This window comes from Manis javanica, chromosome 17, assembly GCF_040802235.1.
Source record: "Manis javanica isolate MJ-LG chromosome 17, MJ_LKY, whole genome shotgun sequence".
Lineage (NCBI taxonomy): Eukaryota > Metazoa > Chordata > Mammalia > Pholidota > Manidae > Manis > Manis javanica.
The window spans coordinates 37,339,966-37,354,827 of NC_133172.1; the positions used below are offsets into that span (position 1 = coordinate 37,339,966).

The following is a 14,862-nucleotide window of genomic DNA, read 5'->3' on the forward strand; positions in this document are numbered from 1 at the left end:
TTAAAATGAAGTACTGAGAGCTGACTTGCTTTCTTGTTTCTAGTCTCAGGAAGACAGCATTCAGCTTTTCACCATCTAATATAATGTTATCTGTGGGTTTTCCTAGATGCCCTTTATCAGGCTGAAAAAGTTCTCTTCTATTCCTATTTTGTTAACTGCTTTTATTGTGAAAGTAATGTTGGATTTTTTCAAATGTCTTTTATGCATTCAACTGAGATGACCATGGGTTGTTTTGCCTTTATTCTATTAATATGGTGTTAGGAAGTGTTTCTTCCTCTTTTATTGTTTGAGTTTGTAAAATATTGGAATTCATCCTTTTAATATTTGGAAATATTCAACAGTGAGGCCATTTGGGCTAGGATCTGTGGGGAATTTTTAATTACCAATCCAGTCTTTTTACTTGTTATATGTCTATCAGATCTTTTACTTCTTGAGTCAGTTTCAGTAGTTTAACCATTTCATCTAGAGTATCTAATTAGTGGGCATACAATTACTCATAGTATTCCTTTTTAATCTTTTTTCTTTCTCTAAGGTTAGTCCTAATGTTTTATTTGCTTTCATTTCTAATTTTAGTAATTTGAGACTTCTTTTTTTTCTTGGTCAAAATAAAGGTTTGTATTTTGTTGATTCTTTCAAATAACCAACTTCTGGTTTTGTTGACTTTTTCCATTATTTTTCTGTTCTCTATTTCATATAGTTTCACCCTTATAGTATTATTCCCTTTCTCTGCTGTCTTTTGATTTAATTTGCTCTTACTAGTTTTTTATAGTAGAAGATTATGATAATGATTTTGGAGTTTATTCTTTTTTTTAAGATAGTATTTAAGCTAAGAATTTCCCTCTAAGCACTGCTTCTGCTGAATCTCATATGTGTTGGCATATTATGTTTTCACATTCATTTATTTCAAAGTGTCTTTTTTAATTTCCCTTGTGATTTCTTCTTTAGACAACTGATTATTTAGTAATGGTTATTTTGGTGTGCTTGTAAATTTCCAAAATTTATTTCTGTTGTTGATCTCTAATTTAATTCCATGTGGTTAGGAATACTCTTTGTTGATTTCAATCCTTTTAATTTTATTTACAATTGTTTTATGGCCTAACATTGGTCCTCTTTGAGTAATATTGCATGTGGGCTTGAGAACAATATGTTTAGGGTTGCAGTATTCTACAGATATCTGTTAGGCCTGGTTGACTTATATGTTGTTCAAGTCTTCTATTTCCTTATTGTTATTCTGCCTCTTCATCCATCATTGAGAGTAAGATTATGAAGTCTCCAACTATTATTGTTGAAATGTCTATTTCTCCCTCAATTCTGTCAGTTTTTGTTTCACCTATTCTGAGGCTCTGCTGTTAGCTGCATAATGCTTCTAATTGTTATACCCAAATGTTATAAATTGCTATATCTTCCTGATATCTTCCTTTTGTCATTATAAAATATCCCTCTTTGTCTCCAGTAACTATTTTTGTCTTAAAGTCTATTTTGTCTGATGTTAGTATGACCACTGCAGCTCTCTTTTGGTTACTATTTTCATGGTGTATCTTTTTTCCCATCCTCTTACTTTTAATGTTTTTGTGTCTTTGAATCTAAAATGTGTCTTTTTTAAACAGCATATATTTGAATCATATCTCTGCCTTTTACTTGGAGTATTTAATCCATTTACATTTAATGTAATTATTGATAAGTTATGATTTATGTTCACTTCATTAAAAAAATGTTCTCTATGTGTTTCATTTAAAATAGTTTGTATTTTATGCTATCTAGTTCATGAATCATGCCTTCTATAAAATCTAACATGCTGTAAGCAGACTCAGAGACTCCAAGAATGAACTAGTGGTTACCAAAGGGGACGGGTGTGGGAGGGTGGGTGGGGAGAGCAGGAGAAGGGGACTGAGGGGTATTATGTTTAGTACACATGGTGTAGGGGATCACAGGAGAACAGTGTATCACAGAGAAGGGACATAGTGGATCTCTGGCAACTTGCTGCACTGATGGACAGTGACTGCATTGGGGTATGGGTAGGGACTTGATAATATGGGTAAATGTAGTAACGACATTGTTTTTTCATGTGAAACCTTCATAAGAGTGTATATCAATCATACCTTAATAAAAAGTTTAAAAAAAATCTAACATGCTGTAGATGGCACCTAATGCATTTTTCATCTAAGACACAATTTTCATCTTTAAACCTTTAATTTGTGCCTTTTTAAAAAACATATTTTAAATCTCACCTTACAGATAGGATTCAGTCATGATAACTTTAAATTTCCTTATCTGCTAACCCTAATACGTATGTCAGTTCTAATTTGGTTTTGATCAATGCATTGTTTTCCACATTATGGGTCAGATTTTTTTGTTAATTTAAATGCATAAAAGCATGAATCCAAATCAAAGAGGAAAAAGACATTCTTCCATTGCCCTAATATGCAGACTACTGATTGATTCCTTCATTCATTCATTACTCAGACACCCTATTATCTTTAACACAGAGAAGTCAGAGCCCAAAGCATTAAGCAAAACCTGGACTTCTGAAAGTGTGATGTGTCTGAATGATTTATTAGTCAGAGTTCAGCTAGTTGAATATTATAACCTCTATAAACTTTCCAATAAGTAGAAAAATAGAAATAAAATAATATTTTAAGATGATCAGCTATGGAGGTACATTTTTCTGATAATATTCCTTTCTCTTAAAAAAAAGCAGTTCCTGTGTGGTGACCTCCAATGAGTTCTACACAATGGTATAAAGGGCATATCAAAGTGTGGGCAAAGGGTCTGTTTGTGTTTATACAGAGGATCAAAGCCTAATTTGGCTACCCAGAAAATGAACTAAGATACAATATGAAGAAGAACTTCCAACATCAGCACTCTCTGGAAGAGTCATACCAGAAGATGATCATCAAAAAACCTCAACAAAGATCCAGGTGATGCTACAGTTGTAGCTGCATCCATCCCACCAGTTCCTGGACTTGCCATTGGAATGAAGAAGGAGATATCTAACCTGGCCTGTGCATACATTAAAACAACAAATTGGACTGGATCTATACTGTTGGAACTCAACCAAGAATTAGGAGAAGTGCAAGTTGTAGCGCTCCAAAATCTTACGACTACAGACTATCTTCTGTTAAAAGAACATATGGGATGTGAACAGTCCCCAGGAATGGGTTGTTTTAATTTATCTGATTTCTCTCAGACTGTTCAAGTTCAGTTGGACAATATCCACCATATCATAGATAAGTTTTCACAAATGCCTAGGGTGCCTAACTGGTTTTCTTGGTTTCACTGGAGATGGCTGGTAATTATAGTTCTGCTTTGGTTATGTAACTGTATTCCTGTTATGTTAATGTGTGTACGTAATTTAATTAGTAGTTTAAAACCTATACATGCTTAAGTTACTCTACAAGAAGATATGTCAAAGAAATAATCAATCTTCCCATGTTTTCTTCCGTCTGCTACTCCTATAGCTTTTCTTCTTCCTTCCTAATTACAACCCTTAAATAGAATTCCTGCCTCATATCGAATTTACCGAGTACCATAATTCTTCCAAGTGATAAAGATACCTCAAGACAAATACTGAGCATAAAAGTCACAGGGCATAAATCTGCAAAGAAGTAAAAAGCTAACCTTTTCAAACAAAATTGCTTCTCTCTCACTTACCAACTTTACATTTCCCTGTATGGCCCCGGAATATGACTGGTTAGCCAGAGACGGCTAAGATTCCTCAAGGGAGGAACAACCTAAGACAGGCACAGTCGCAGGGGGGCCATCAGGTGAGAAATTGGGGATCAACAGAGGTGAGGCTTAGAACCTCACCCCCCTGTTTTGAGAGAAATCTTCTGCATCCGTGGATGTTTTATTGCCCTTGTCTAGCTCGGATTAACACTTAGTCTACAGGCACACACCTGATCATCTACATTTGCTCTCTTACAGCACTAAACTATGTTTTCTACCTTTATCTTGCATCTACCTACCACTTCAGCATTTTATTAAAAATAATAATAATAATAATGGGGGAGAAATGTGGGATTCACATATAAATCAAGTATAAAATTCAAACGAATATTCATATTTGACCTGATTGTTTATACTTCATAATGCGTGATCAAAACCGAAAGTTTCTGTGATGACTGCCCTTGTACTGTTCACCATGTAAGAACTTATTCACTATGTAAGAATTTGTTCACCATGTAAGAACTTGTTCGTTATGCTTCAGAAGATTGGAGACTGACCAGAATTAGGCTTGGGGTGGATTAATGATTGTGCATTGAGCACTGAGTCCCCTATACAGAATTTTATTGTTGTTAACAACCATTTGATCAATAAATATGAGAGATGCCCTCTCAAAAAAGTAATAATAATAATAATAATATTTAAGATGTAACAATGCTTATGATATTCAGAAACTACTCATAGAAAAGTGATTATTTGAAGATCTGTTGATGTGTTCCAGTATTGAAATGGTTCCCTTTTTCCTTCCTTCAGACCAAGAATAAATCTTTCATGCTTCTTATGGCATTTTCTTTAGAAATATAACACCTTTGTAAACAAAACAAGCCAGTATCATGAAAGGACTGTAACTTAACTTTGGTTTTTCAACTTAGAAGTGATACAACTTCAGGTTTCATTGTTGATGGGATGGGCCTAAGGAAAGATCAAGTCCCAGAGGCTAGATCAGGTTTCTCAAGGTATGGTTTTTGTACTATCTACTCCAAAAAGTATTTAGGAGCATATGTTAAAATGCAGATTTCTAAACCCTGTTTCAGAGTTACTAAATCACAATCTCTATGGGTAGATTCACAGAACTTTCACTTTTAATGAGCACTCTTGTTGATTTTTATGCACATTAAAATTTGAGAATAACTATAGGCAATCCCACTGGAACTAGGCAGTATATCAAGTCCACTCAATAGGAAACAAAAATCCGCATATGCAGGTAAGACATGGTGTCAAGGAAATCTGACAATAAGCATGCAGACAATTATGGGAGTGGGGGGAATGTCCTACAATGACATCAGGTAGTATTATAAAAGTGAAGAGATATGTTAGGAGTCAGGCATCAATGATGGGTAAAGTTTCTTGTGTTTTCTAATTTTTTCCGTGATTCAATAGTTACCCATATTATTAAATCCTCACCCCCTCTAGTGTGGTTACCATCTGTCAACATAGAAAGATGTTATAGAATCATTTACTATATTCACCATTCTGCATTACTATAGCTGAGTATAGTATCCACACTGCATCCACACTGACTGAGAATTTCTGTGCCCCTTTATCCCCCCCCTCCCCATCCATCTACCCCCAGCCCTCCCCCATAGTAACCACTAGTCACTTCTCAGTGTCTGTAAGTCTACCACTGTTTTTTTCATTCTGTTTTGCTTTGTTTTATACTCTACAAATAAGTGAAGTCATATGGTATTTGTCTTTCTCTGCCTGGCTTCTTTCACTGAGCATAATATCTTCTAACTCTGTCCATGTTGTCACAAATGGCAGGATTTCTTTCTTTCTTATGGCTGAATAATATTCCCTTGTATATATGTACCACATCTTCTTTATCCACTGATTCATTGATGGACACTTCGGGTGCCTCCATATCTTGGCTATTGTAAATAATGTGACAATAAACATAGGGGTGCATATATCTTTTTGAATCAGGGATTTTGTTTTCTTTGGGTAAATTCCTAGAAGTGGAATTACTGGGTCAAATGGTATTTCTATTTCAGGTTTTTTAAGAAATCTCCGTACTTCTTTCCATAGCAGCTGTACCAATTTACATTCCCACCAACAGTGTAGGAGGGTTTCCTTTTCTCCACATCCTCGCCAACACTTGTTATTTTTGTCTTTTGGATAGTGGCCATTCTAACCAGTGTGAAGTGATATCTCTTTGTGGCTTTGATTTGCATTTCCCTGATGATTAGTGATGTGGAGCACCTTTTCATATGCCTATTGGCCATCTGCATTTTTTCTTTGGAATGCCTGTTCACGTCCTCCACCCATTTTCTAATCGGGTTATTTGTTTTTTTGGTGTTGAGGCATGAGTTATTTATATAATTTTGACATCAACCCCTTTTTCAAAAAAATCATCTATGAATATATTCTCCCATACTACAGGTTGTGTTTTTGTTCTGCTGATGGTGTCCTTTGCTGTAAAGAAGCTTTTTAGTTTGATAGAGTCGATGATGGGTAAAGTTTCAAACAGAAAGATGATGGCCATCAGAGCTATAATAGCTTACAGGAAGGATCTAGTCATGCAGACTTAGGTTTAAAGAATGAGTTCCAATTTCCATGAGGTTGAGGGATCAAATAGAACTCCAATCCTAAAACAGAGTCAGACTCAGATTCAAGAGAACCTATGACCAGAAACCTATTACTAGAAAAGAAGTCTATTACTGGAACCAGTCACAAGAACCAAGGTGAGAGGTACTCACTAGGACAAGAGTTAGCTCAGAGGACCAGCAGAGACTGATTTGGTGCTTAGTCACCAAGAAGCAAATCTGGGAACTCTTGGATTTCCTTGTTCATGGCCTGGATCAATACAGGTCCTGTTACAAGGGTTAGCCTGCTGCAGGACTGAAAAGTACCTATCTGATCCTGATCCAACTTCCCCCCCGCCCTTGAATTCTATTTCAGACATAAGCCTCAGGATGTTGTCACAGGGGTGACAGTGGTTTCTGTCAGTAGTTATACCATGACAGCTAGCTGTGAAGAAGGCTGATTCCTAAATAGAATATCTCCCTGAGGGGAGTAAGGGGCAACTGGATTCTAGAGCCAACAGCAAATTGTCTTTGCCCCCAAGAAATTCTGAAATGTCACAGCCTAGTCACTTTAGGGTAGAAAACCAAGGTGTTCAATTCTTTTTTTAAATAGCAGATTACTTTTGTAATAAAAGAAAATTTTGAATTTTTAGCCCACCATTGGATAAACTCATAAACCCTTGGTTCTTTCATGCTTAGACTGGTATCTCTAAGGTTGTGGAAGCAAATGTTGAATTCCTGTATTCCCTCAACAAACACTTTCAGAAAGCAGGCAGGGAGCAACTAGTAATCACTAACCAAGTGATTACTAACCTGGTATACACCATTCTTCTAGGAGTATAGGAAATGAAGAATTGGGAGAACTGTTAACAGCCAATGCCAGAGAAAATCTCAAGGGCAGAACTGAGCACATCTAACAGACTGTTAAGGGAAGGCTGACCCTTTGTCAAGCTCATCTGCCCCTTTGGCTGTCTCACTCCTGGATCTATGCACCCCCTTGGCTATCTTTCCCTAGCCCTGTGGGATGTTCGCCCACTCATTCTATTCACCCATAAAGAAATACTCTCAAAATCAATTGGATGGTGATTATGAGCCATTATCTGCCTGTTGTGCTGAAAGGGATACAAGGCAATCGGGAGAAAACCTTTCACGATGGGCCTTAAAAATTTGCAGGGTATTGTCATTTCTAAGCTGAAAAATCAAAATTACATTATAAGCCTTGGCTTGTTTTGTTTAGAAAGGTATTATATTTCTAAAGCTAATGCCATAAGAAGCATGAAAGATTCATTCTCGATCTGAAGGGAGGAAAAGGGGAATCATTTCAATAGTGGAACAGATGGACTCCAATTCAAGGGTTCAGTGGATATGTAACATTTTTCTTGCTTTGCACTATGGAGGGGGCGCATTACTCTGCCTTCCGCAGTCTCTCCAGGATCACTGTCCACTTAACTCAGATTTAAAATAATGGATATAGAATACAGAAGGTACCTAAAATTTAATTCCTTAATTGAGGGAATTGAAGCCTGGAAAGAGAATTGAATTTCCCAAAGTTGGCTAAACCAAGACTGGAAATTCTGTCTCTTGATTTCCAGGCCAGTGTTCTTTTCGCTCTGCTGCCTTTCTTGACATTACTTCCTTTTAGTTTTGAAAATTACTTTCATTTATTATTTGTCCAAATCTATTGGGATTAAGTTTTCCAATATTTTCCTCTAATAGTTGTATATGATCTACTCCCAATTTCTGTTTATTATCTTTATGAGGGAGGGATTGCTGCAAAACATGGAAAATAGTCTGATAATTATGCACAATAAAAATAATCTAGTCTGTATTAAGTGCTAGGAATAATTTATTGAAATAAATATCATGAGATCATGAATTTCTTGGATAAAGTTCATTTATGATGATCAATAATATCTGCTAACGGGGAAGGATTATTGAGTATAGTAAAAGTTAACCAAAATATGAATGATACAATTGGTCTAGGTGCTATTTAAAAGAACAGCTTAAATATTATATCTTTGAACCTCGGATCTTAGGGAAGTGACATGTGGCAGAAAGACCACTGTGTTGGAATTCATAAAATTACGTGACTGTCTTAATTACAGTATTGATCAGCTATGTGATCTGAGGTAAATCACTCAAATTTCTCTAAACTTAATTTTATTATGCATATAATGTAAATAGAAATCTTGGCTATTTCAAAGGGTCATTAAAAATATCAAATCAAGTAATGTGTGAGAGAGTGCCGTAATTCAAAGCCCAGAGACTATAGGCACCGTGATGGCAGGGGACTGTGTGTGTTGTATTTAATAGTATATTCCCAGCACCTAGTACAGAGTCCTACATAGAGTAAATACACAATGAATATATATTAAATAAATGAAAGCAAGGGGATGAAAGTACAGTATAGGAAATATAGTCAATAATATTATAATATCTTTGTATGTTGACAGCCACTACATATATCATGGTGAGCATTTAGTAATGTATATAATTGTTGAATCACTGTTATAGATCTGAAACTAACATTATATTGTATATCAGCTATATTTCAATTTTTTAAAGTTAAAAAAGTTAAAATAAATGAAGGCAATGATAGGGAAAATATCATTCTTATCATTTTTTTGTTGGAGAAATTTTTATGGGGGACAAAGTCAAGTATAAAAGCTGAGTAGGGGTTGGGGAGTGCAAAAGAGAAGAAAGAATGAATGATTGGGGTCACTTCTTTTCTAGAACAGAAGCAGAGGTGGTGGAGTCAAAGAAAGGATGATCAAATTGACCAATCCCCAAATCTACCCTTTGGCTTTCCCTGCCCCATTCATCCCAACTCTTAACCCAGGATCCTACCACAGATTGGTTTTTTAAGATTGCCTTCGGGCATCCACATCATTCATTTCAGTCATTTTGGGGCCATGACCTTCAGCGTTTTTATTGCAATCTCTGTATGTACTTTCTTTGGTCATTAGGAACAGAACTGTTTTTAATTTATATTGGATGTACCTAATTCAGCATCCTCCCTCCACCTTTTTCTTTCCTCTTAGCCCTCTCCAAAGGCTCCAGTGGCCATCGAGGAAAGACAACAAACTATAGGGATAGCTTGAAAGGAAAATCAGCTCAGTTCTTCTCCTTCTACTTCAAGCTCTGAATGAGTCTAGCTGAAAGTCCTATGTGATAGGTTTCTGGCTGAAAATGCAGCTCTTTCGGAATTGCCCTTCTTCAGTTTTATAGCTGTGCTCCATCACACACATAGGAATTTTATTAAAATGTTTTTCTCTGCCACAGGAGTCAGGATTTTGCGGGCCTTTGGGGAATAGATGACATACCTAAATGTCAACACAACTGAAGAACCATGTTACACTGGAATGCCATGTTCTTGGTATTTGACAGCTTTGGAGAACACCCCAAGTCACATGTGCTTTAGAGGATGCAGACAGGTCACAGAATTAAATCAGTCCAGTCTGGCCAAACACCCTTAACCCACTTCTAATAAATCCAAATTGATAGTGTCACCCTCCCCCAAGTCCCATTTATTATAGCCAATTCAAACTGGTTTTTTAACCAGATTCAGACAAAATTCACCTACTTTTTGCTTTCACAAATACAACTGACAGGAATAAACAAAAACTTTTCTATCTGTAAAGAACAATGCAGTAAGATGACTTTGGACCTTTAAGCATAAAGAAGACTAATGAGATAATGTCTAAAATGTATTTGAACTGCATGTATGAAAGGCTCTATGGAGATAAAAAATACGATCAATAATGCAAGAAACTTTTCTGTCAGGAAACCTCTTGTCTTCTAGAGGACTTATTAAATATTAAATAAACATTTTACAGACATGTACCTGCTCATCTTATCTGTCAGCTCCAGCCCAGGAAGACTGAAAGGTACTATAATTCCTGTCATAACAAATAAGAATCTTGGTTTCTGATGAAAGATTTTCCAAGAAAATTCCAACAGAGATACCTTCTTATTAAACTAAACTTCCAACTTTAATTTCAGCCCTTGGTCAAGCTAATCAACATGAAAGCACTGGTCCTAGGCCCCTCCAACTTGCCATTCAATTCAAGCCAAATGCATTCCTGTGGGACTTTCCTGCTGTCCTAAATTGAGAAAAATCACAAAGCACACCCTCTTTGGGGGTTCTTGAACCATCAAAGTACACATCAAACAACATTCTCAAGAATGACCACATAATGGACTTCAATAACTTAAGAGCTCTCTTCAATTACCTACAAGCCTTAATCTGCTCCTTCATGCAAGTCTCTTCATTTAAAAATACACAAAACCTTTATTTCTTCCCATGGCATCTTTATTCCCAACAATTATAAATAAACTTTTTTTTCCCATGAACTCTGCAAATAACTAATGAGACACAACATTCAGCAAAGAATTTTCTGATGGGAACTTCAAAAACATTTGGCATACACTCTTCTCACCAGCTTCTAAACACCAATAAACTTCACATGGGTTTGTTTAGAATCCATATCATTTCATTTTTCAGAACCTTACTTGAAAACAAACTACTACCTTTTTGAACTCACCCTATCTTAAAACTTATATTTATAGAATCATCAAGTCACAAAATTTCTATTAGGAAAATGAAAAGGTTTTATTATCTGGGAAAAACCTTGATAAAGAATCTGATTTAGCCCTTGCCTGTGGACAGATGAATTCAGTTTACAAGTATCAAAATGGATGACCTACAGGCAGTGAGTCATACTCAATCTTTGGGGCTATAAACAAAGTGATAAGACAACAGCCTCACCTCAAAGTTTACAGTCCAGTGATGTATTTCTCAAACTGCACCAGCATCACCTGAGGGAAAAGGTATAATTATAAATGGGCTCCACCTCAGACTTACTGATTCAGAAATTCTAGGAATGGGACCCAGGAATCCAGTTCAAAAAGCATCCCAGGTGATTCTTATGCACAATAACATCTGAGAACTTCTCTGGGAGGTCTGGGAGATGTGCACAAAATAATATGAGTGAGAGAAGTGCTGAATAGGGGCTGAATAGGAAGCCTGTATTTTAGGGACATAAAAAAAATGTTGATCAGCATCTTCTGTCAATACCAGATATTTATCAGAAAACACTAAGTCATCCTTACATTCTTCTAAATTACATTTACCACTTAAGACTGTGAGGTATTATAACCCTTTAGTGCAGAAACCCAAGATCTCTAGTGATCTACCATTCTCCCTAAAGTGCCTAACTCACTTGCCATTAGTTTGGCTTTACTTAGCTCGTGAACCACACATTTTAGCCTATTTTCTTTCTCTGACAGTTATGCTAATAAGGAATAGTAATTTTCATAGTTTTTTCATTTGACAGAAATACAAAAAACTAGTCAACAAAGAAAAGTTGAATTCAGAAATATGTGAAATATTTGGACTCTAAGAAAGTAAGCTTCTAGCAGAATTAATTAGCACATACAGATTCTGTGTAAGACTTAGCACAGCGTATACAGAAAAATCACTTGGGGAGTGGCTATCAACGGAGACTACAGAAGAGTGACTTGGTAGAAATAAAGATGGGTAACTGAATTTTTAACAATCACCCCGGTTGATTCTGACATGAATGGCTTTGAGAAAACATTCCAGGGTTTTCAATATTTCACGAATTCAAGCTCATATCTAAACCTCCCTTTGAGTCTAAATCAATATATTAAACACAGTAGATTGTCAATACATGCATATTTAATTAAAGTGATCACAAAAGGGAGAAAATAAGGAAATTCAGTTCATCTGATTAGAGCCCTCATTTTGTATGGCAGAACTGGGAGATCATGCATATACCTAAAAGCACTGTCCTCCAGAATTAGGAGCCATATGTAGTAAAAAAGCAATTTAATGCAGTCTTTCACTGTTGTTCCTTTTAGAGAGTATATATAACATTCTAATTACCTATTTATAAAATTAAAAATATGCTGAACACTGTGTATGGCAAGCGGGAATGTGGACTGAGGATGGAGTAAATGAGCAACATTCTCTGTCCAACAGCAATAATCAGAGAAATATAATTCTGTGGCTCGTAAGAAATAAAACCAAATGAAATCTGTCCATGATCACTCTCGATGCTGGATTGTAATTTCCCCATTCCCACAGGAATTAACTGTAGAAAAATTAAGTAATTATGGTATTATCTAATTACTAATAACTCACAGAAGACTCATATGCTCTCATCCTCACTTCCTTTGTCGGGGACCAGGATACCATTAGGTTCTGGGGCTGTGAGCTTTCTGTGAGTTTGGGAAGGACACTTCATATATTTATACAATATGCCATTTCTCAAATAGTCTACAAACCTGTAAAATGAACCCTGGTTTATTACTTAATGACTGCATGTCCTCGATCAAGTTGTTCAAATCCTTAGAGGCTCAGTTTTCTCAGTTGTAAAATGGGTACCCAGGCTGATTCGGATTCATGGTCCCGACTCTTTCCACTCAGCCATGATGTTCCCCTCACAATGCCTAACTGGGGTTTATGTGTCAGGATCACATGAGATAATTTTCATAAAAGTGCTCCATAAACTCTAAAGTACCATACAGATGAAGCAGATTATTATTAGTCCTCCATGAAGCCCAGCTATAAAGATGCAAAGTAACCCAGAAAGAGAAAACAGAATAGACAAACCTGAAATACAATATCTATAGTGCCTAGAACATTACCCCACCCCTTCATGGTAAATAGGTGCTTAATATGTACTAAGTGAGCAGAGAAAAGTACAAAACACAGTTTTGTGCCTCCACCATACATGATACTAAGAAGGAATAAATTATCTGTAAAATCAAGGATAGTTTGATTCAACCATACAAGCCGCAATGCCCCCAAGAGCCTAAGATCTTAAATTTAAAATTTTGATATGAGGAGCATTAAAATGTAAAGTATGACCCACCATCTGCAAATAAATGGTTATATTCTTACCTCTTTACTCTTGCAGTCTGTCTTCAGTCTTGTAGGGATAGCAGAATCTGGGTAGCTGAATTTTTTCCCCCTGTATCTGATAGACCTGCATTAATCATTCCAGCAACCTTTAGAAGAAATAAATTCTGTAAGAATATTGGACACCTAAGCTCTGTTTTGAATCTGGAAGGCTGATTTTTAGTGACACCCTGATTTTAAGCAAACCAGATTTATCCCCTAAGCTCCCCTACTCAACACACACACAAAAGGTGAATGGGGTGGGGTGGGGGAGGTAGGGAAGAAGTTATTTACTTTATTAAACAATTATTTGAGTCCTTTATCGGTTTCCTAGAATAGGTAAATGTGATTCAAATTTAAATACTCAAACTATGTTACATACAACTTTTGACATAGCTATTTGCAGAATGAGACAAACCCATACTGGGAAATACATTTTTAAAACTCCAGGGAAAAAAATAAGTAAGTTTTCTTCTGGGTGGGCCTTTACTGTTTTTTCATCCCCCCATTGCAAATGTATTTTTATGCTGGGTTAAATTTCCAAAACACGGATGTTTTTTTTCTATTGTTGAAACAAGTTTGCTTTCAGAGCCACAGAAATGCCCAACTGTTAGGAAAAGCATTTTCTCCTGGCCGCTTGCCTCTCCTATCCCCATACAACCTTTCCTATTGGCCCCTTTCTCTAGGAGGGCCCCTGGGGCTGTCTGCTGGAACTGATTGTAAAACCACTTTGTGCAGTGAGAACTAATTTCTTTAAAATCTCGGAGACCACCCAGAAACATGCCTGATCTTTGGCAATATGTGCATGTTTCCTCAGTATTTGATTAGCAGTACACTGAGTAACTGACCGGGATTTCTGGGTCTTGTTTAAAAAACAGATGAAGAAAAAGCGTTATAAAAAATGAAAAAAGGAAGGAAATCGGTTCTCTAACTAAAAATCTATTCAAAACTTATTGTATGTATTTTTGTTTGGGGAAAAGGCCAGGACAAGAGAATTCAGTGGAACGACTAGTTGCAAAAACGCTTAGTTGTGTTGAGGGAGTAAGTGTAGAAGTTCAAAGCAGCCTGAAAACCTGTCCCTCCCCTCCAAAAGCCTGGGACTGTCTCCTGCGCTAATACCTAAGGCCGGGAATCTTGGAGCAGTGCGCGTCGGCAAGGGAGGGCTGAGGCTCCTTGAGAGCAGGCCCTGGCTTGGTCCACCATTTCTGGGTTCCTCTACTCACAGCGTCCTCTCTTACATACTAGGTGCTCAATAAATGCTTGTGGGATACAGGAAGCGAAAACTCCGAATCTGCCTCCAGGTCCGAGGCTGATACCGAAAACGTAGGTTTTACTCAGACCCACAGTCTCCTCGCGTTTGCTGAGGTCACTTGGCCTCGGCTGCTACGGCCCCAGCTGCAGGCGAGCAACCGAGAAGGCGAGAGGCTGGACCCAAGATGGAGTGCGGGCCGGCGAGCTCAAGAGGCGGCGCGAAGCCCGGGCTGGGGGACCCACCTGATGACTGCGCGGGCAGCCCATCCCGCGCTTCCATTGACAAGGAGGCGCGCAGCCCGCGCGCTGCGCGGGGGCAGGGGCGGGGAGGGGCACCCCGGCGCGCGACCGGCCCCAGACCCCGCCCTCGCCAGGCCCCCACCGCGCCCCGCACGCACCCACGCCGGGAAGCCGCGGATGCGCGCTCTGGGGAGGGGAGGC

The 14,862-nt window shown here is 37.5% G+C and overlaps 1 long non-coding RNA gene across 2 annotated transcripts in view; it reads right to left on the reverse strand.

Annotated features, from left to right (window-relative positions):
• Positions 1-14,812, reverse strand: part of LOC108408794 (uncharacterized) — a 238,190-nt gene extending 223,378 nt beyond the window's left edge. For both annotated transcript variants that reach the window (XR_005056811.2, XR_005056810.2), the window contains exons 1-3: positions 14,665-14,812; positions 13,174-13,280; positions 11,014-11,063 (exon numbers count right to left, since the gene is read on the reverse strand). This is a non-coding gene — a long non-coding RNA (uncharacterized lncRNA). The remainder of the gene's footprint in view (positions 1-11,013; positions 11,064-13,173; positions 13,281-14,664) is intronic.
• Positions 14,813-14,862: the final 50 nt, after the last annotated feature.